The sequence below is a fragment of the Molothrus ater genome, chromosome 2 (genome assembly GCF_012460135.2).
Source record: "Molothrus ater isolate BHLD 08-10-18 breed brown headed cowbird chromosome 2, BPBGC_Mater_1.1, whole genome shotgun sequence".
In the NCBI taxonomy this organism is placed as follows: Eukaryota; Metazoa; Chordata; class Aves; order Passeriformes; family Icteridae; genus Molothrus; species Molothrus ater.
The window spans coordinates 61,339,839-61,360,350 of NC_050479.2; the positions used below are offsets into that span (position 1 = coordinate 61,339,839).

Below are 20,512 nucleotides of genomic sequence, written 5' to 3' on the forward strand. Positions count from 1 at the left end.
ATGGGCTGCCAAAACAGAAGAATATTACTACCCTTTTAAAAAGGAAAAAAACTTCCAGGGCAATGCTCCTAAAATTTTGGCTATCAGCAAGAATCAGAATTAGAAAGAGTAAGTTTGAAGAGAAAGGACAACTCCCTACCTCTCCAGCCCTACAATGTCTACTTAACATGCACTGCTCATTAACAAAAACACATTCCAAGCAGAATAATAGCTTCTTCAGGTTAAATACTTTTATAAAACAATACATATGTAGTATGTATATAATGGCATTACCTGGCATCAAACAGACCTAAAGTCTCTGTGGATAACGGACTATACTTCAATTCTGTCTCTGGGTTTAAATGTAAGATATTCTAGAGACTACATCTTTGAATGTTTGAATCTTTTTCCAGGGAAAGTCAGAAGGAAGTGATACAAGACAGAGAGAAGCTTTTAAGTACATTATATACGCTTACTCAGATTTACAGTCATGGGTTTTTAAATCCTATAATAAACCTACGTTATATTTCAATATAACAGTAAAAGAGAATGGAAACAAAGCTCCCACCATCAGTGTCAATGGAGAACTACTCACATACTGATAGACTAGGATACCTTTAGAATTTGAATGTGATAGCATCACATTTGTACAAGTTTAATGCCATTATCAAAATAACAAGTTGGACCAAAATTATTGCTAAGTCCTGACACATCCAATTATGCTGAAACTTGAGTATCACCATGATAACATGAAGGCATGAGAAGAGGCCTTTCATGAAATTATCTTTAGATAGATGCAGTAGTTATGCACAGCCTAAAATCCTCAGAGGGAAATATTACTGAAAAAAGAGAATGTTGTCAATTTCTGTGATGATGATATCAGAGAAACACAAACTTTAAAACTGTCAAACTGCTGAGATTTCAGCACTCAGATTACAGAGGAAATGACTGACCACCAAGAGTCTGTTACATCAACATTATTTTAATTACTCTTTGTGCAGACTCTCCTCTCATGTAAAATCATGAGTACGGTACTTGGTCCAAAGTATATGTATGATGGAAGGAAAAAAATCTTTATGGCTCAGAGGCCATTTCCTATACTGACTTACACTTTCAATCCTACTTTAAAGGCCATCAGCAAGACAGCAGTAGATTTATTCAGTAAATTGTGATTCCTTTGTTGTAACAACTAACCTGTTAAGAACTTTTAGTTGGTCTACATAACATCAAAATAACCCTTAGGAAAAGGACTGGTCAAACCCAAGAACTCAGATGTGTGTTAGCACAATTCAAAAGTTACAACCAAGCTGTGTAACATTGTCATGCAACTGCAGGAGCAGAAATCATTTATTTCTGCATGTGAAGCACCATCTGCAAGCAATAAACTTCTCTATCTTATTCTGGCATCCAGAAACATGACTAATGGCCTTTCACACAAAAGATACACAGCTGGAGAGGGTGCCAAGATAAACCTGGAGTACTTGTGTTTATTGTACAAAGTCTTACACAATTGTTAAGAGTTCCCAGGAACTCGGCCTCTCCTGAAGTCTGTGTCTTCTCCCTACACACACACACACCCCAACCACAACATCTATTCTAACATGCTGTAACAAATAGGTTTAGTATAATCCAAAACCTGTTAATATGCCCCAGATCTCCAGGTGAGATGTTAGAACAGAACCAGCAGGACTGCTCAACAGAGCATCTGGGGGAAAAGCGCTGTCCTATGCACTGCCATCCTTCCAAGCAACAGCAATGCTAATTAAGCACATGTTTAGAGTCAGAAGGTACCCCATAATCTGCAAGGCATACAACAGGTGACTATATCAACCAGGAATGCCAGCATGTCCTTCAAGGGTACATCAACTCACAACAGCATAAATCAAAATGAGTCCTAAGAGGTTAAGATGCCACAAGTTGGTAACAGTGTTGGATAGCGTCTGTCTATCTATGAGCACCACAACATTTCCAAGAAATTCAGCAGACACCTCTCAAGGAGGCTGCCCTGCAGTAGCAGGTCCTCTGTTAAAGCCATACAGAATTTATGTCTTCCCCACAGAGCACTCAATGATCCTTGTGGGTCACTTCCTACTTGGAATGTTCTACAATTCCATGAAATTAAGAGTGGTATTAATGAATCCTCTTGAATTCTTAGATGAATGTAAGATCTTTTTATGAAAAATCTTTTTACAGATGGCCTCAGGACTAAAAAGCACCTTCTAAAAACAGAAATGTTTAGTTCATGCTCTTCAGCATTTGAAACTACTTCTAAAGCATAAGGATTTAAATGTATTTTCTCCTCCAGTGGGACTTTTGGTCTTAATCTTATACACCATTATGGTTGTAACTGAGAAATACTTCAAGTCCACCATATCTGATGTTTAGAAAGCATGGAAAAATTAGGTTGTAGGTCATGTTATTTCAGTACCATCTAGCAGACATGACTCCCACCTTCCTTAGGCCCTAGCCCACTTTATTTCAAGTTTCACTGAACTAGCACTCAGGTACTAAGCCACAGGAGTGGCAAAGCCACCTCTTGCCTAGTAAATCTAGCATTGTTTTATAAAACAGGAAAACCCCTTCTAAAAACCACATTTACAGAGCAAGGCTTACACAAACTCATTTAAAACCTTCCTCTTTAAACAAGTTAGTAACATACCTGTTTTTCAATACTACAACAGCTACCATGAGCAAGCAAATCCAGCAACCTAATTTCTGTGAACTCCAGTTTAAAACTGAGGACTAAAACCACCAAAAACTTCAAATAGTTTAGAAATTCACACTGCTTACATAAGCTAGCTCTTTAACTTGTAATGCACATCAGTGACCACCAAAACCACATTAATACTTTATTTAAAAATGAAAGAATTAACTGACTTAATGCCTTTTTAATCAGTCTGTGCTCAGCATTTAAACCTTACCGCCCTTACTGGTCAAGAGAATTCAGGTCGAGTCAAAAAATCAGCACACAGGAGTAACAAAAGATGGCAAAAAAAGCTTTGATAGCCCTATGTAGTGACAGAGAGACACCACTGCTGCAGAGGGTGATCACTGCTCCTTGTGGGGACAAAACCCTTTGATTATACATTAGTGCTGAATCATCAAAAACAAGATAATTGCAGTATAATAACACTGCTTTGAAAAGCTGGGGGAAAGTTATTTTAAAGCCCATAGTACTTAATTATTAGAGGCTGGGTTTGATAGTCTTTAAAATCAAATGGAAGAAATATAAATTCTAAATTCCCAAAGCTGTTTACAAAAATTATATTCCACACCAACTTGCTCTAGCTATAGAAATAGACATAGCTATGGATCTGTTTATATACAGACATATAATCCCATTTCCACAGACAAAATAGATCCAGCACTCCAATTTATTTTTACAAGCTGCAGGAGCTTGGAGTTGACACAAATTCATTTTTTTAATATACTAAGCGCTTAAAAAGATACCAAAAAGTAATGGGTTTGGAGCTGAAGAAAACAATATCCTCTCTCACTAAGTGACCTCACTTTAAAAGTAATCATCTGCATCTTTAACCCAACCTCCTTATGACCACTGGAATTGCTTCCCCAGAATACTCAGAGAACTCATTATCTTAGTGTGTTTTTTTGAAGCAGTCATGTTAGCTGCTTTAGTTTGAGCTTCTTTGGGGTTTAGCTTTCATTTTAAAGGTCAGTACAAATGCCTAGTGCCATGAAGCAGTTCTTTAATAAGATATCTGTATTTAATTGACCACTTCTATATACAAGATCACAATGTTTATAAAAAAAACCACTAAAAATACATACCTCGTTCCCATATCGGTAAGAATGTTTTCATTTAGCAAAAGGCTAACAAACTCACAGGTGAAGCTGTCACTAACAGCACAGTAAAAAAAAACAACATATAAACATTCAAACATTTAACAAAAAAAAATCTTTCTATTGTCTTCAGATGAAGAAGACACTATTACAAACATAGCCAAAAAAAGGTCAGTGTGCTAAGACAGCAACTAGGCAACAAGGGCAGAGGGCTTATTAAAAAATGGTGGTCTTCACTAACAAAGCTTCACACCATTCACAGGTACAAATTATTCCTTTCTAAACCACCTCAAACTGGGAGGAAAAAACCCCAACAGAGTACAGTCCCCAGCCTCTGAAGGTAATTGTTTTTGTCATGTTAAGAAGAGATATTGTATCACATATTACACCATACTTTATACTACAGGTCCCAAAATTCTACCTTAGGGGGATTTCTCTGCCATAGCAAAATCCTTGAATGACCGACTATGCTTAAGACAGAATTTTGAGGGAACAATCTTTAACTTTAGGTGCAAATGAGGAATTGACATTCATTTGGGGTGTAAATAAAATCCCTTGCCTTATAAAACAAATTAGTTATGTTTGTACTGAAACACCATCCAATGGTCTCATGTCATAAGCAAAGTCTCCTTCTTGGCATAGAGAGAAAAAGGCGAAAATAATTACATCCTGCATTTATACAGACTAAGCTGAAGTTTAGGTTTGAGGAAGTAGGTGGAAACAGCATTTACATCACATTACAGTCACTGTAATTTTAGGTTGAAAGGTAAATTCCTACATTTTGATACAGGGTGAGGCTTTATTGATATTAATGTACTTTGTAAATTAAATAATGGATCACATTAAAAACAATTTATTTTCCAGGCTTATCTAACCTGCATGGATTTTCCAAATTGTTGAAGGAGTAAATAAACCTCTTAATTGTGTCAGAAATTAATGAGCAAACACAGGAGCAAAGAAGGGGGAATAAATATAGGGCTTTAGCAGTTCTATAGTATTTTTTTTAGGTAGTGCAGTAAAAAAATCTTTCAGGCAACAAGAATACCTGCCTCACAGAGAGCCAGTTACTACATGATTTATTCCAGTGAAGTCCACATAAAAACAAAGTTCCAAAAAGTAACAAGTTGAGAATAAGTGAATGTTACAGGTCAATCAAACTGATGAGATTTTTCACTAAACCAAAGGATTACACAATGTGGTTCTCAAACATCTCCAATCTAATTCTGTATTCTGTACTAAGAACCAAACAGGAACAGCTAGTCAAGCCCATAACATCTTGCATGTACTTTGGTGTTTACAGAACAGCAGAAAGGAGAATTTCTTTAGGAAAAATGTACTCCGATTCAAAAAAGCAGGCCAGATTTTGAAACAGCAGGCGCTTTAGGAGGGACACAAAACAGATGGCAGTTCAGGGTGACAAAATGTGGCAATACAAACCATTCACTGCTTAAGAGCAATGGCAAGTGAGGATCCGAGACTTATCTCATCCATTCATATGTGGTGCTAAAGCCTGGAGAAAAAATGCTGAACTGGCAAATTTGTATAGAATAAGCAAGGAGCACAGACAGCCTTTGTATCATTATTACACTGTCATCAGAATTACAGTTTTTAAAGTCTTTGAAGGAGGCAGAAAATTAATCTGAAACAGTAACTTGAGTTCAACTACAAGCAGGAATTTGGGTGTTAATGTTGCCTGAGAGACAAGCAAAATGCCTTGTAGCTTCAGTACTGCCACTGGAAGCACTGGTTTGACTGCTAGCACAGGAGATACAGTCAGGTCTTCCAAGTAGCATATCTTTTTGGAGAATGATGTGAAGACTGACATGGGAAGAGAAGTTTTTATTCTCTGAACAAATGTAGCATTACTGTTCATTGTTCTCAAGCTGCTTAATTAAAAACCCCAACAGTTCCGAGCTAGTTAAAAAGGAAGTATCAAAGATTAGTGTACTCATTGAAAAGGGATAAATGGGAGAAATCTCCAGAACAGATGCAAGCATAGGGAATAGCTAAAAATTTATGATAAAATTTAGCAGTAATACAAGGGAACAGATACTGGCTTTTGATGAATAGCACATTCTTGTTTTTATCACCACTCTTAATTTATTAGGAAAGAAACTAATGTAAGTTATTTCTTTGAATATCCTTAGTCCTATGTTCTTCTCAATTTTTTGACCTGTTCCTAATTTCAAGCAGCTGCAAGTGTTGCAGATATAAAAGGTCTTTAAAAGCTACAGAAGAATAAATGTACAAGTCCATAAGCCCTTCTAACTTGTCCCTGCTTTCTTCCCCTTAAAAAAAGCTGCAGCATCAACTCAGGTTTCAGACACCACTATGTGATAAACACAACTAGTGCCTGAGGCATAATAAAGGTTCAATTCAGCACTTATACTCTATTATACACCAGAGAACCTAACCACACAAGCTATCAATCTATGAGTCCAGACTTTCCTATCATTACCTATAGGGGGGAAAAAAGACTTAACTGCTTCAAGTGATTTTCTGTCAAGTCTACTGCCTGTTAAGGGAGAGCTCCTACATTAGCTAGCTGCTTGTAAGTCCAGTTCCTGTGCTGTTCCAGTATCCAACTAAGCTTCAATTTCATTGTAATCCTGAAATCACCCAGGAATATTCCATCTGTACATAGCAGCTGTGCTGATGTCAGCTGTTCTTCATTTACTCTTACACACTTCCATCTGATTTCATCTCTCCATTGTTTATATATGCACACAAAGATTTTGCAAATCAATTTTTCATGCTTTCTCATCTAATACAAAGTGCTACCAGAGACCAGGAAACCATTTTTAGTTCAAAAAAATAGTTCAAATTTTACTATTCTGAAAAGTTCTAAACACATCAGCAGTAGGTATGAGGAAATTCCTCTGAAAGATTCAAATGGATAAGGACACTATAATGTGAGCTCTAAAGTAATTCCATCCAATGATGAAACTTCAGTTTAAGTCAGGACAAAGTTATAGTTTGGGAAAATCTATAAAAATCACATTTCTATCTTTGAAGGCCAATTATGATCTCATTAAATCAATTTATAACCATACAAGTTGTTATTTATTTAAAAGTTATTTTCTTCAGAATGACAGGTGATATCTTAACCTGAATCTGGCAAGAGGAGGTCAGATACTGGTATGGTTACAATTGTTGAAGTAGTTACCCAGAAGAAAACCACCAAAAGCCACATACCTCCTTAACTGTGCAACCTCCTACAACCCTCTCTCAAGATAATATTTTATCTTGCCCCCATGAAAGTGACACCTATCTGTGCAAGGTACAATTTCTTCACTTACTGTTTTTTAACACCAGGCTAAAACCTACGCATTTTCCTGTCCTCCACTTCTTCAGTACATGGAAAAAACAAGAAATGTCACTTTCTACCAGGGAGAAAGCAAAGCCACTCATGTGAGAGCAACCAAGGAAACAAAACAATACAATACAGAACAGTTCAGGAGAACAGTAAACTTATATTCTTAAAAAAAATTAGCAAGTGATCAGGGAAGTGTCACTGTCATCAGCAAAAGAATCACAGACTTAATATTGTCTTGAAACTGACAACCCAAGTTAAATAGCAAAACAGCAATTCCTGCAACAACCCACCAACTCACCTCACGTTGCTGACATCAACTTACGGACCTGTCCTAGGAGCCGTGCAGCCGTCAATTCTTCTCATAGTCCATGCAACAAACAAAACTGGAATGGTTCAACCATTAGTCACCACTGCTTGCAGAAAATGCCTTTTTCCAGCTGTCAGTTAAAAACACTTTTTCTAAATTTACCCCTAAATCACATTCATTCTTTCGAGACTCAAGGATGCTTTCATGTCTGATAAACCAAGGTATAAGCCTACTTTCCTCAATTAAAGAAAGATCTGAAAAATATTTTTGACACTGTTACCTGCTCAAATCCCCACATCCTGCAAACTGGACTTAAAGAAATCTAACTTAATAACACCATTGCTGAAGGAACAAGTCTGGCTTACAGAAATCACATTAAATTGTTCATGTTTTGTTACCCACCTCCTCAGTATAAAGCAAGGGAATACAAACACCGCAGAACCTATGCTCTTTAGTCCACTTTCTTGTTTATAAAATCAAAATAATTTTCTGGCTTACAAAAATAACATTTTTTGATACATCTCCCTTCCTGAAACTAAACTGACAAAGCATCTCTCACACAAATGACAAGTTTAGCTCTGGCTGAAGTAGCAACATCAGCAAGAATTTCCCCCAAATTTCCTGATCTTCGCAGGGTATTTCCTCAAAGCATCCTGTAATAGAGAGTGAGCTGCAGCATAAGCCACAAAGGGTGGACATAAGGTGAAAAGAAGAAAGCAAAACTTTCAAGTTAAACAAGACAGCTCTTCTGGGACAGGCAAAACAGTGTCAAAAGCCAGGATTTTAACTGGCTATGAAACAATTATGAGGGGCTGGTATCTGGTCAAGAAGACATAAAGGATCACGTGAAGTGAGTTAGGTAGCTCAAATACTCAAAAGAAATCTTTAAGAGAATAGAAAGAGGATAAACAGGCCTGTTTTTTGAAATTCTGTTAGAACCAGGCATTAAAAACCTCTGAAATCATAAAGTGTTTTTCCACATTTCCTGTCATTCCAGAGTTTGTCAGAGGAGTCACTCGATACATACACTTATGGCAAGTACAATATAAACAAGAAGAAAATTGTTTCAGGTATCTTTATTATTTAGTAACACAAAGGCATGAGTTATTGTTCTAAGGATGTATCAAGAACCCAAGATTCCAACTGTAAAACTCAGAGCATGAGAAACATGCTAACACTACGGTGATAAGACAAATATCAAAATACTGACTGTAGAATTCCAACAGGCTTTTTAGTTTATTCTTTTTTTTTGGTGGTTTTGTTTCCTAATTGTGATGGGGAGGAGTAAAGCCATTTTAAAAACTGAGACAGTAACATAAACAGGTCTCAGTGCCTGTTTTGTAAGTATTTGACAGTCCTAAATTTACCTACTACAGAACAAAATGACCAAAAACTGTGGCTGAGGCAAGTATAAGTAAACCTATTAAGGCACAAAGGATATCAGACCTCAAATGGACTAGAAATTTGAAAAACAGGTATTTTCAACTAAAAGCACTGCTGGCACAAAACTCTAGTCACAGTCTAGTTAGAATTAATTTCTGAGACCCACAGATCTTCAGCTATTAATGTCTAGATTACTTCTGTCCAGTATACAATTCATGTCTACATCTGTAGCAACTGCTCGATTTTAAGTTCATCACATACATATTTCCACATATTATAATAGGATTGAATTTGATACATTAAACTGATTTTTTTTTTAACTTCGAAGTTAACAAGTGTTACTGTGCTTGCATAGTTTAACACAGGCATGTGACTATCAGTTCTCTAAAAATACCAGGTTATAAATTCAGCACTTTACTCAATAACCACAGAAGCACCAAGATAAACAAGCTTGATAATCACAGCAAAATAAGATATTAAAAAGCCATCCAACAGAAAGCCAATTTCAGAAAGTCCAGGGAAAATGGCCCACTACATAAGTATGTACTTAAACAGCACCATCTGAACAATTATTTTTAGAATGTACTAGGACTGCAGTGCATTCCAGAATAGTAAGAAGTGACAACTGCCGTGAAGCAGTAGCCTCAGGGCTATGTTAAAACTATTGAATAATTTAAATAAGCTGGTGAATTTAACAAAAGATCTAGGCATTAGTTAAAAAATAATGTTTTGTGGCAACTGATTTAAGAAATTAATTGGATTCAAGTATAAGCATCTGGCTAGTTTACTTCAACTGCCAGAAGCAGAAAACAGAAAAACATAAGTGCTCTTCACCTACTGCCAGAGGGGTCTGGTACACCCTCCTGCCTCCTATTCTCACACTCAGCTTCAGAACAAAACTTTCCCCTTTCCTAATCTGAACATTAGAACTAAGCCCCATTCTTCAAAACTAATTTCCTATAGTGAGAACAACACAAGTGCACAGGCATATGTGTGCTGTTCGCTACTGCCAAACAGAAGGTTTTTATTTGAGATCTTAGAAGACATTTAATTAAGTTTGACTACAGAATCCCTTAGGGGGAACGATTAAAAGCTTTCTGCTTTCTAACAAACAACTTCTCACTCTTAAAGAAAAATCTAAGATTTTCCCTTTTATAGCTCTCAACAGTTCCAACACACTTTTTTGTGACACAAAGCCACAGGAAACCTCAGAAGATACACTACTTCCCATATTGCCCATTGTGACATTTTGGCTCAAATTTATTTTTTAAGTAAACCCAGCAAGGTAGAAGTCTAAATACCATTTTCACAAGAACCTTTATTATTTCTAATGATTTCAATGTAAGTAGAAAAGGCTTTACAAATATAACAGTCTGAACCACAGCAGAACCCTGTTTCACAGATTCACGTGGCATCTCCTATGCAAGGGACAGCAAGACCCGACCACATTTTTAGACCTGTACACTCTTAATCTTGGATTTATTGACTTGATCTTCAGATAGGAAGATGCCAGGTTTAGGTTTTATAAAGGATATCTATATGACATTGTAACAAGAGGACCATGGGAGGCCAAACACATTTCCTAAAGCACAATGCATTACAAGTAATTTTCTGCCTAGGCCTCCATTTCTAGGGTGGTTCTGTGTGATGGAAAAAGGAGCCATTTCTTTCCCAATCCCATTTTTTTGCCAGGAGATCCTGCTTAGGGAAGGCCAAGATCCAAACCCAGTCATCTTCCAGCAACATAAGATCTTCTGCTGAAGGCTTGTGATGCAGTATAAAGGTTAGAAGGTGTCCTGAAGCAATTTGGAGGGAATGAAGAGGGAGAGAGAGTCACAAGATGCATCAAAGTAATAATGCATGTAACATAGTTCCAAATGACTTCAACTCAGCACGTAAGAGGAACTGGTAAAATCTCCTTAGAATTTCATTGCCAGTTTTCAAGTGATTTCTTTTGCTAAAAATCGAAAAGGAATTTAGAATAAACTTCCCATGCCAGCAATGACATAGCTGGAAAAAGAAAGGTCTGACTGTGGGCTACCGATGTTTGCAAGGAAGAGGCTGTTGCTCTGCACAGCACGAAGGAGAAAGGCAGAATTTACCTGAGCAGATTCGCTTTCTCTGGGCCTGAGGGATTGCTGATCATGTGGGCTAGCAGCACATCCCTTTAATCAGAGTATTTCAGTCTATTTCCTTCACATGGACAAAAGACAGGACTTTACAAACCCAGCAGCCACACGCTCCTCTAAAGGAAGAAACGTATTTACGTGTTTAGAACGGGGAAACTTTTTCAGTGCTGGCAATCACGTCAGATTTCAAACCCATTTGATGATCTCTGCCTTACTGCACATTCAAACCTAGCAGGAGTGTAAAGAGACAGGGAGGAGATGAAAACTGTGTGGCTATGGACCATACACAATTGCTGGCCTTATCTTGGCTCCAGCCACCAGTTTCTGCTCTTGACTTAGTTTGCCATCTAGAGAAGGGTCACACCAAGAATGTCATTAGTGCTTCACAGAACTGAAGTACAAATATGACCCATGGACAGGAAGCTTACACAGAGGCATTCTTTCCAAGTGCCCAGAACATTTTTCTCCTCTCTCTCTCCCCAACACTTTTTCTTTACAATGTTCACACTCTTTCCCTCTCTAAGCTTAGAGGGAGAAGACAACATCAACAAAAAAAAAATGCATAGAGAAACAGCATAAAGTCATCCTTCACACCTCAGCGGATGGCAGTTCAAAGGGGCCCTACCTACCTGCAACCCTGTCGTTTGCTTCAAGAACTGTTTGCCCAAGGAAAAAGAGACGAGCAAATCCTGGAAGCAGATCCTTCCCCAAAGGAAGTTTCTTTCTGAGTCTGCAACCTGGAGCTTTTGCTTGAGACTCTGAGCAGATTCTTTCTTCAAACTCTCACACTGGTTCTTTACTTTTGTGGGCAGCTGGAAAAAGAATGAAGCCGTAGGCTGAGGCAGGGACTCCATACTTCCAGGGTAGGGAGGCAGAAAGACTGGAGGGGAAGGAAAAGTGCTAGTTGGTAACTTCTTGAATAATGATCTGTATTCCCTCATTTTCTGCCACACAGAGACATACACATAGTCACTGCAATAGGGGAGGATGACAAGAGATGAGTACTAGTACATGCAGTTTTTTTCATGCTCTGATGCCAAAAAAACCAACCCCCAAGTGTTGAACTGTGAACTTTCAAGACTATTAAGACATCTAGCAACAGATGAGATCAATCATAAGATGTTTTGTCCAGAAAGTTCTCTCAGTTTGTTACAAGTAGATGTAGGTGTGGGGGAGGGGGAAATTTAGGTGCTCATTTCTTGGAAAAATAATCCAAATCTCTCCTCTGTTCACTTTTTCTCGAGTGAATTAAAAATGGCATCTATTGCAATGCAGTGAATATCTCCCCATAATCTCTTTTAAGAAGAAATGGTCATACTTACCTGAATGTTTCCCTCACCAATGACTTCCTAACACCTCTCCCAACTCCTCTGGTAAAAGCCTTAGTCCAATCTCAGGGCTTCTACTTTATTTGCCAAAATCAGACTGATTGAACACTAGTAGTATCTTAATGCTGTTGTGACAACCTTTGATCTAGCCTAGGCAGATTATGATTGCTGTGGAAGATAAGAACCTACTCAAATTCCCACATCCTATTTCTGGATTTCTAAAATACTCCTCTTTTTATTCCCGAAAACCCAAATGCCCTAGGAGTTGTGAATTACGAACAACAAACAAAAGTAATGTGTAAGAGAGCCAAAATTTTCTTCTTCACAAATCCTGAAAGCTGGTTAAGACTCCTGTGAAATTTTATAAGTAGCATGGAGCCCACATAAAACAAAACAGAACCAGAAGTCACTGGACTTCCAACAGCTACAGGGATAGCTGCTCACATATGCATTTACTGGTTATTATCCACTGCAGTACCTTCTGCACAACAGCAGTGGCAGGCATGTGCATGTGGGGCAGTCATTGTGCTGAGGCACACAAGGCACCATCACTTGACCAGGCAGGCACTTCTTTGCTCTTAAGACATCAGGTAGAGCATGATCCAACAGTTAACCAAGGAGGTACATTACTCATTATGTTTGAATAATTTTGCTTAATTCATTTTGGGACAGTTGGTGGTGTTTCTTCATCCTCTCTTCTAGAGCACACACCTAAACAAAGTAGCTTCATATGGTTAGATACTTCACATGTTCTTCAATTACAAGCTTTCTGCTGCTCAAAAAAGCTTTCTTTCGTTCATTGTGCTCAAAGTAATGCAAGAAAATTGGGGTGGTGGGGGAAGGTTTTGTCATTAAAACCACAGCAATTTTGCAGTTAGAATAGCATACAGGAAACATTTTTGTTTTTTAAACTCGTGACAGAAAAAGCCATCAAGGACAAACCCTGATACTCTAAAGTAATTAAAACAGAAAAATCAGCAAGTTCTTTCTAGAGAAACTGCTTGGGCATGCAGAAGGATACTCTGCTTCTTTGTTCCTGAATATGGTTACAGTATCTCAAGCCAAGGTAAGAGTTTGTTGTCTAAATAGAAAGAGTGGCTCACAAAAATAGGGTTCTTTTTTTTTGTAATTTCATTACTTTTCATCAACTTAAGATCAAGATATGTTTCTATGCCTTTCAACTGGACAAAACGTTGTCTTATTATTTCAGACCAACTTTCAAAGATTAGAGAGTGAGGCTCAGTCTTTTCATCCCACATGCATGTTCTTGTTTCTTCCTATTCAGAAAGGGTAAGTGATGAACACAAATAGAAATGCACTTGGCCAAGAGATGTCTCCAGGCTGATGTTTGTACTCTCCTCTTCCAGTAAAGAAGACAGAAGAAAATGAAAGAAGATAAAATAACAATAAACATCATGTGTTCAATGGAAGTGTCTACTGCTCTGTATCTGCTGGCTAAGAACAACATTGTAAAAGGACAGTAGCAGTTGAAAGCATTATTTCTTCTTAAAGATTCCCTTGTGAAGAGAAGGTTCTTTTTAACCAGATAATTTGATAAGTTCATGAGATTCACGGCATTGCAAGTTGCTCTAATATTAGTTATCATTCAAAACTACAATGCCATACACAGCACTACAAGCTTCATTTCAGGTGATGCATTGTAGCTTACAAGCACTGCTGACTTTTAAGTCAATATTCTTTTCCAGCAACAGAAGGTATCAAGATATTCAAAACAACAGAAGGTATCAGAGCAGATCAGCTCAGACAAAGCAGCATGACCCAGCTTATTGCAGGGTCCTTTCAAACAGGAATCTGTCTAGGCCCTCTGTAAGAAATAGTCCTTAACACAAAAGACCCTATTCAATGGAAAAAAACTCCAAATCACCTTCAATACACTAAACAGTCTGACATCACCTATTGCAGCTTCAGGGGCGTAGGAGACAGGAGTACTTGGTCTTATTTGATTCGTGTCTCTTCTTCAGCAGAAGACACAAAGATCCAAAGTGAAATTTAAGGGGAAAATAAAAAGCATTCTGAGGATTTTGTCCATTGGTGTTCTCACAGAAACAGCTGAACAGTTTCTGGAAGATCAATCTGAAATAAACTGCTAGGAATGACTTGATGTTAAATTCTTTTTCTCTCATCAAGATCATGGTATCTCTCCTTTTACAACCAAGGAAGAACTCTTTTACTTTTACCCTTTCATACAGAATTCTTCCCTTAAGCAGACTTTTCTTGAACTGTAAAGAATAAATGAGCTTGGTAATTTTTGTGTTCTAGCTATCAAAAACCCTAGTCTGATTGATTCTTACACAGAGATATGTATTTCAGGCTGAAACAACTAAATCTTTCTGCATTTTGAGATGAGAGATGTTAATGAATACTCCATTGCCCTTATGAAAATTCTAAAGAATGAAAAAGAAGTCTAGAAAAGACCATCCAAAGTACCTGAATCCCTCTTACAGGAATTTTGGGAAAAGTTCTTTTGTTGCCTCATATCAATCACCAGAAGTGATTTGTACTACCTAGATGGGATGTTAGTCAGCTTAAGCAGCTGAATATCCAACAGCTCTTCTCAGTCACTGTACTGCAGTTTGTTGACAGGACAGGCTCTGATGGGATCCTTTGGGCTGAAGCAGACAGAAATTATGGCTGTGATGACACAAGAAAAACACACTGGTGATCTACAGATAGAGATGAAGTCAGGAAAGCACCAACACTTCTGTTTGTGAGCATATGGAAGATGGTCATGAATCCTGTAATCAATACCCTCATCTTCTTTGGGCAAAGAGAGGAATCTCTGCAATGTGTTTCCATAGTGCCCTGACTGTTGATAAATATGCCTGGAGGAAAATTCCCTTTATTGCTTTCTTCCTTCTCTATAAGGCACATTCCACAGCCAATTCACAAGCCCCTGAGGAGTGGTCTCCGTTTTTCTGCATCAGTGAGCAGAAGCTCAATAGCCAAGAAATTGAAAGTTTAAACAATTATGAGTAAATTGTACAGGATACCATCTGCAAAATAAGCAAAAAATTGAATCTCCGTATTTGGTTAATGGTACAGAATATAAGCAACAATATTTTTCATATTTCTAATACTGTAGCTCCAACAACTGCAGGATCCAAGTGAAAGAACATAGAAAACAGGACAAATCGCCATACCCAATTCAAGTTACCTGCAGTCAGGTCTAATACTTCTCAACCCTCAAACTGAAATTTTAAAGCATTATGCAATTATTTGAGATCTAAGGTGCAACTACCCCTGCAGAGCATTTGCAGCTCTTATAGTTGCAGTCTCCTGCTGCCATTAATTACACCTCTAGACATATGTGCAGGCTGCAAACCCACCATGGGATCCACACACCAGCATCCAGCTGAACTGTTATTCAAAATAAACATTAAAAGAACAACAAATTTTAGTAAAACATAATTTTCCCAGAAACTAGCACCAACATGGCTCATGTATTAAGTATCAAAATGAGTGATATAAGCTGTTTAAAATCCAAGCTACTGAAACTACAAAAAAAAAAAAATAGTAGCTTTCCAAAACTTTCTGCTTTAGAGCGTTTGGGGCGGGGGCAGGGGGGAACAGGAGGAGGAGACTTGATTGGAGAGAAGGGCAGAAGTTCATTCTGAACATTATAATAGCTACATCAGATAATGTTATTTAGTCCCAGGATGGATAGAAAAGGCAGCAAAAACCTTGGTCAAAGTGTTATTTTTAAGATTATCATGCACCCTGTCATTAAAAGATAACTATGCCAACAAACAGAATGGCAACAATCTTGACTTTCTAAATTCCAGGAGGTGTTTTAAAAGCATTTGGCCTCTCTCCAGAAATGTTTTGTGCTCAACTTCTTTAAAGACCCAGAGGGTCACAGCATTGTCTAGAGTATCAGACAAGGCATCAGACAATACCTAGTTAAGACTGGCAGAGGTACCAGCCCCTGTGAGACCCTCCATAAACTCCTAGTTTAGGAGTGGCAAAAAGCCCTGGCGTTTCTGAACTCAGCATGACACAGAATTCCAAAATTATATATAGCTATCACAACACCACACATTTGAGAAACACAGCCAATATTTCTTGGCACATATACAACAACAGGAAAACACTAGGGGTATGAAAATGAATGATTGGTTGATTATAGAAAATACTACCTTTTAAAAACAATTCCATTAATAGAAGCATCAATTTTATACAATTAAAGAAATGGGTATTTGCTAAACAATATTGTAATTATTTTTCTTTTTGAAACTGTTTATATTGCAAGAATATTTTTAAATGTCCTCATTAACATGCTTTTTATTTCTTGTCAGCTTTTATGCCAAGTACAGTTGAAAGCAAACCTTTTTTGGCCTAACTAAACCACATTTTAATCAGATTAACAGACTTTATTGGCACTAACATACATTTCTGTCATAAAAACAGACCTTCTTTCAGTCTTACGGAAATTCTATGCTTCTGGGCAGAGTGCATGAGCCAATATTTTAAAAAACTTTTTTTTAAGACATCATATGATGGCTATTTGTTTGCTTTTTTCTGCTTAAGAAAGCCAACTAGAAAAATAAAGGTCACAGCATTTCTTTATACCTTGAACTTCCTTGAAAAAAATTAAATAAAGCCTGTAGTTTCTTAATGTTAACAGTGCTTTTTGTATTTTCCTTTGTAGCTCTTGATACATGGCTTGCTCAAAATAATTTGATTCTAGGTAACAGAAAATTCTTACACAATTTTTTTAAAGCACCATTTCTCTTACTAAGTTTTCAATCTTCACATAATTCCTACACTTCTCTGGTCAGAGTCTTCCAGACTGGCTATCTGTAGAACCTGGAAGCTGAAATACCACACAGTTAGGAGGAGTGATTTCAGTGCTGTTCCAACAGCCACATCAGACTGGATATTTGATTATATGGGGCTTTCGGTGGGTTTTCTGGTTTTTTTGGTGGGTTTTTTGGAGGTAGGGTGAGGTCCTATCTGAATTTCCAGATGAGAACAGCTCAAGGCTTTTCTCTGTAAGTTTTGACACTTCATGTCTTCCCTCTGGAGTCTGCAATCTCTGGAGAATTCAAACACAGCAGAGAAATTCCCCTTTCATGCAATAATTACTCCAATATAAGTATTTAATAGATTAATGTTAGGAAAAGGCAATATGGGCACAATAATAAATAAAAGCTAAACAAATTACCTGGGTTTTTTAAGTCATCAGTTTCACAAAGTTTTATTTTGGAAAGCACTCAAAAGTTGTATTTCATATTTGAGCACTTAGGTTACTTTCCACATAAAGTCCTGATTTCTACAAAGGGTTTCCTTACTCTTAGAGTTAATAAATTTAGAAAGCACTCAGAGCAACAGGCTTGATCCCTTCTTCATTTTCAAAAGCAGTAAGAAATCTACAGCCAAAACTGAATTTTCTAGTAACTGTTACAGCTCAGGCACAAAGTGATGTCAAATGCTATTGTAAGCTGTCTTAGTTCTTCAGCATTAATGGATCTGTGATGCAAGAGAGGTTTATTATTGTCTAACATGACCAGTTGACAGTGAAGACAAACTGATTTAGTCATGACTTGCAAATGATGTGCAAGCACACCATGATACACCTCTGTAATACAGTCTGACTCTCAGGTTCAAGATACAAGTTTAAAAAGTCTCATATGAAGCCAGTAATGCTTTAGATCAGAATTACATTTTTATATTTTTACCTAGTATGTGTTAACAGTACATGAAAAAAGCATTCTAAATTGTCCTGTACTGCTACCACCATAAAAAATATGCTGTCTTTAATTAGCTAATTAAATGTTTTCTGAAGATTTGCTGACTTAACTTTCCTTATTGGACTAGTGCCTCAATTCACCCACATTTCAGTATTAAATTAAAATTGCGTCATTTTTTCCAAACCGCTTGGAATAAGACCATTGCAAGTTTTAAAAATGTTTCAGTCAGCTGAGGTAAAGGCCATTTGACATGTATAATTTTGTTCTGCTTATGTAAAACTATTTGCATTGAGTCCCCTTATCTTCTCTCCATGCAAGCACCTTCACACCTACCTGCTTTGATCAGCCAGAACTCCAAGCTTTTGCACTAGACACAATTAACTTTGGCAGTGCCTCTTCACAGGCATACCAGTGTGTAGTGTTTGACTGTCATTCTGTATCTGTTGAAATATTAGCACTTGGTTTAGCTTGTATACAAGAAAAAAAAAAACAGTATCAAGTCATACATAAAAGAATACATACAAAACCACTGATTTCTAGGCTAGGCATACTGTCTTCACAAAAATTATTCAGAACAGGGAAAAAGTCAGACATCAAATAACCGTACCAAAATAGCAACTTACCCCACTGACTGATCTGGGCTGGAGAGTGTTTAACCATACACTGAATCTCACAGGACCCTCTTTCCTGCATTTGAGTCAAGATTTCATTGATAAAAATAACCATAATCCAGGGCAGATAGAAAAGAGCTTCCCACGCACTCAGGCAAACATGCAAGACGGTATCACAGAATCATTACGGTAGGAAAGCTTAGGAACCCTCTTGAAAACAACCCTACCTTTTGAATCATTACCTAACATTTCTGTATATGATGAATATCTACAACACGCAGAGCTTATTTTGAAGCAAGTCTGACAATAACATACAACGGAGGTATTCTTGACATGACTCTTTTAGCATGAAATTAGTTGCCTGATCTGATTGCTGTATCAAACATAAGTAAAGGTCAGTGTTTCCTCAAAAGAGTTGTTACAATTAATAAAATGCTTCTGCCTAATACCAAGTTGCTCACAACAATCGGGTAATGATTTGCTTTCATACTTACTGCAGTTCATTACAATAATGTGCAATAAAAGACAGTCTGCATTTAAAAAGTTACTTGGAAGATGCTACCCATCTCCAAAGCTGGGACATAGAGCACTGGGGCAGGGGAGGACATGGGGAAGGGTGTAATTCCACAACTCCAGTGGAATCACTTGATCACCTGTTAGAAGAATGTGGCAGACTGTTCTCAAAGAGCTAATAATTTCACCATGATAACCTTGGTCTTTAAGGAAATGAATCATTAACTGGATAGCACAGATTTTTGAACTCTACTATATCTAGAGTTCTTTAACTGCAGCAAGACAATACTGACTACAGACTAAAAAAAATGTATGCAAATATATGACAGGCATTGGAACTATATTATCTTTAAGGTCCTTTCAACACAAACCATTCTACGGTTCTATGAATCTAACTGCAATTTAGCAACAGTGGTAAAAGACATTATTGACAAAGCATAAGTATTTTAAAGGGAAAGCTAAGAGATAAAATGTGAGCATTTACATTCTTCTTACACACAACCAATCCATCTTTTTTCCCCATTCCATTCCCCAGTATGCATTAACATATCTTCCTTTCCTCCTCTTCATCGCTTACATCTGAGCAAACTGTTATTCTGAGCAGTGTCCTAAATAATAATGTAAAAAAAAATATGCCTGTGCAGCCTGCAATCAGAAAAGCCAGTATCATCTGATTACCCTGTTCTCCAATTATCATAAGGCAGATTCAAACTACCATTACACATTCATTTGCAGCATGAATATGTAGCAAAACCAAAGCTAGTCTGATGTAAAAACATGATACTATGGACAAGGACATCAGTAATCCATCTCCCCACGGTCCAGGCAAAGTACACAATTCAAAGGGAGGAACCAGAGTTACTATGAGGAAGCCAAATCCAAACAAGCTTAACAATCTGTCTCAGAGTTGGAGCTAGCATTAAACACAGAAACATACAAGTTACAGGAAAAGGGGGCTCATAGCTACTGTAACAATCAACTCATCTCCATGTTTGATTAGAACCATTAATTTTGTTCAGAAATTGACAAAGTTAATAAAATGTATTCAGTTCACACATAGGGTTTGTAACTCCATGGACTTGCAAATTGTCTAGTTATTACATTTAAGTAGTTTGCAAACATAAACCTCTCATACTCAACAAGATTACTGCCTACTGCACAATTCTTACTGGGTCTTCAAAAGCACACAAACCCTAAATAACAAAAGAAAACAAGTATTTCTATTGCACATTCCCCACAAAACCACTTTTGAAGCCACTGTTAATTTTATATCCAGTGTCTCACCTCAAAGAACAGAAGAATGCACCAATGAAGTAGATGAGCATGGTCCTATTTTTGCCTCTGCAAGTACAAGGTGAGGAACATAAAAGAGGCATTCCCAACATTACTTATTCTGATGGACAACAACCAGCTATCCAGGTAGTACACCACAAG

General features: G+C 37.3%; 1 protein-coding gene and 1 long non-coding RNA gene across 3 annotated transcripts in view; both read right to left on the reverse strand.

Moving 5' to 3' along the window:
* The window catches only part of TSC22D1 (TSC22 domain family member 1), a 90,232-nt gene that overhangs the window by 41,435 nt on the left and 28,285 nt on the right, over positions 1-20,512 (reverse strand). The gene's annotated exons all lie outside the window — the stretch shown is intronic.
* On the reverse strand, positions 8,465-15,769 carry LOC118691569 (uncharacterized). Its single transcript, XR_004981031.1, has 2 exons — positions 11,545-15,769; positions 8,465-10,582 (listed from the first exon to the last, which is right to left on the reverse strand). It is a non-coding gene; the product is annotated as an uncharacterized LOC118691569 (long non-coding RNA).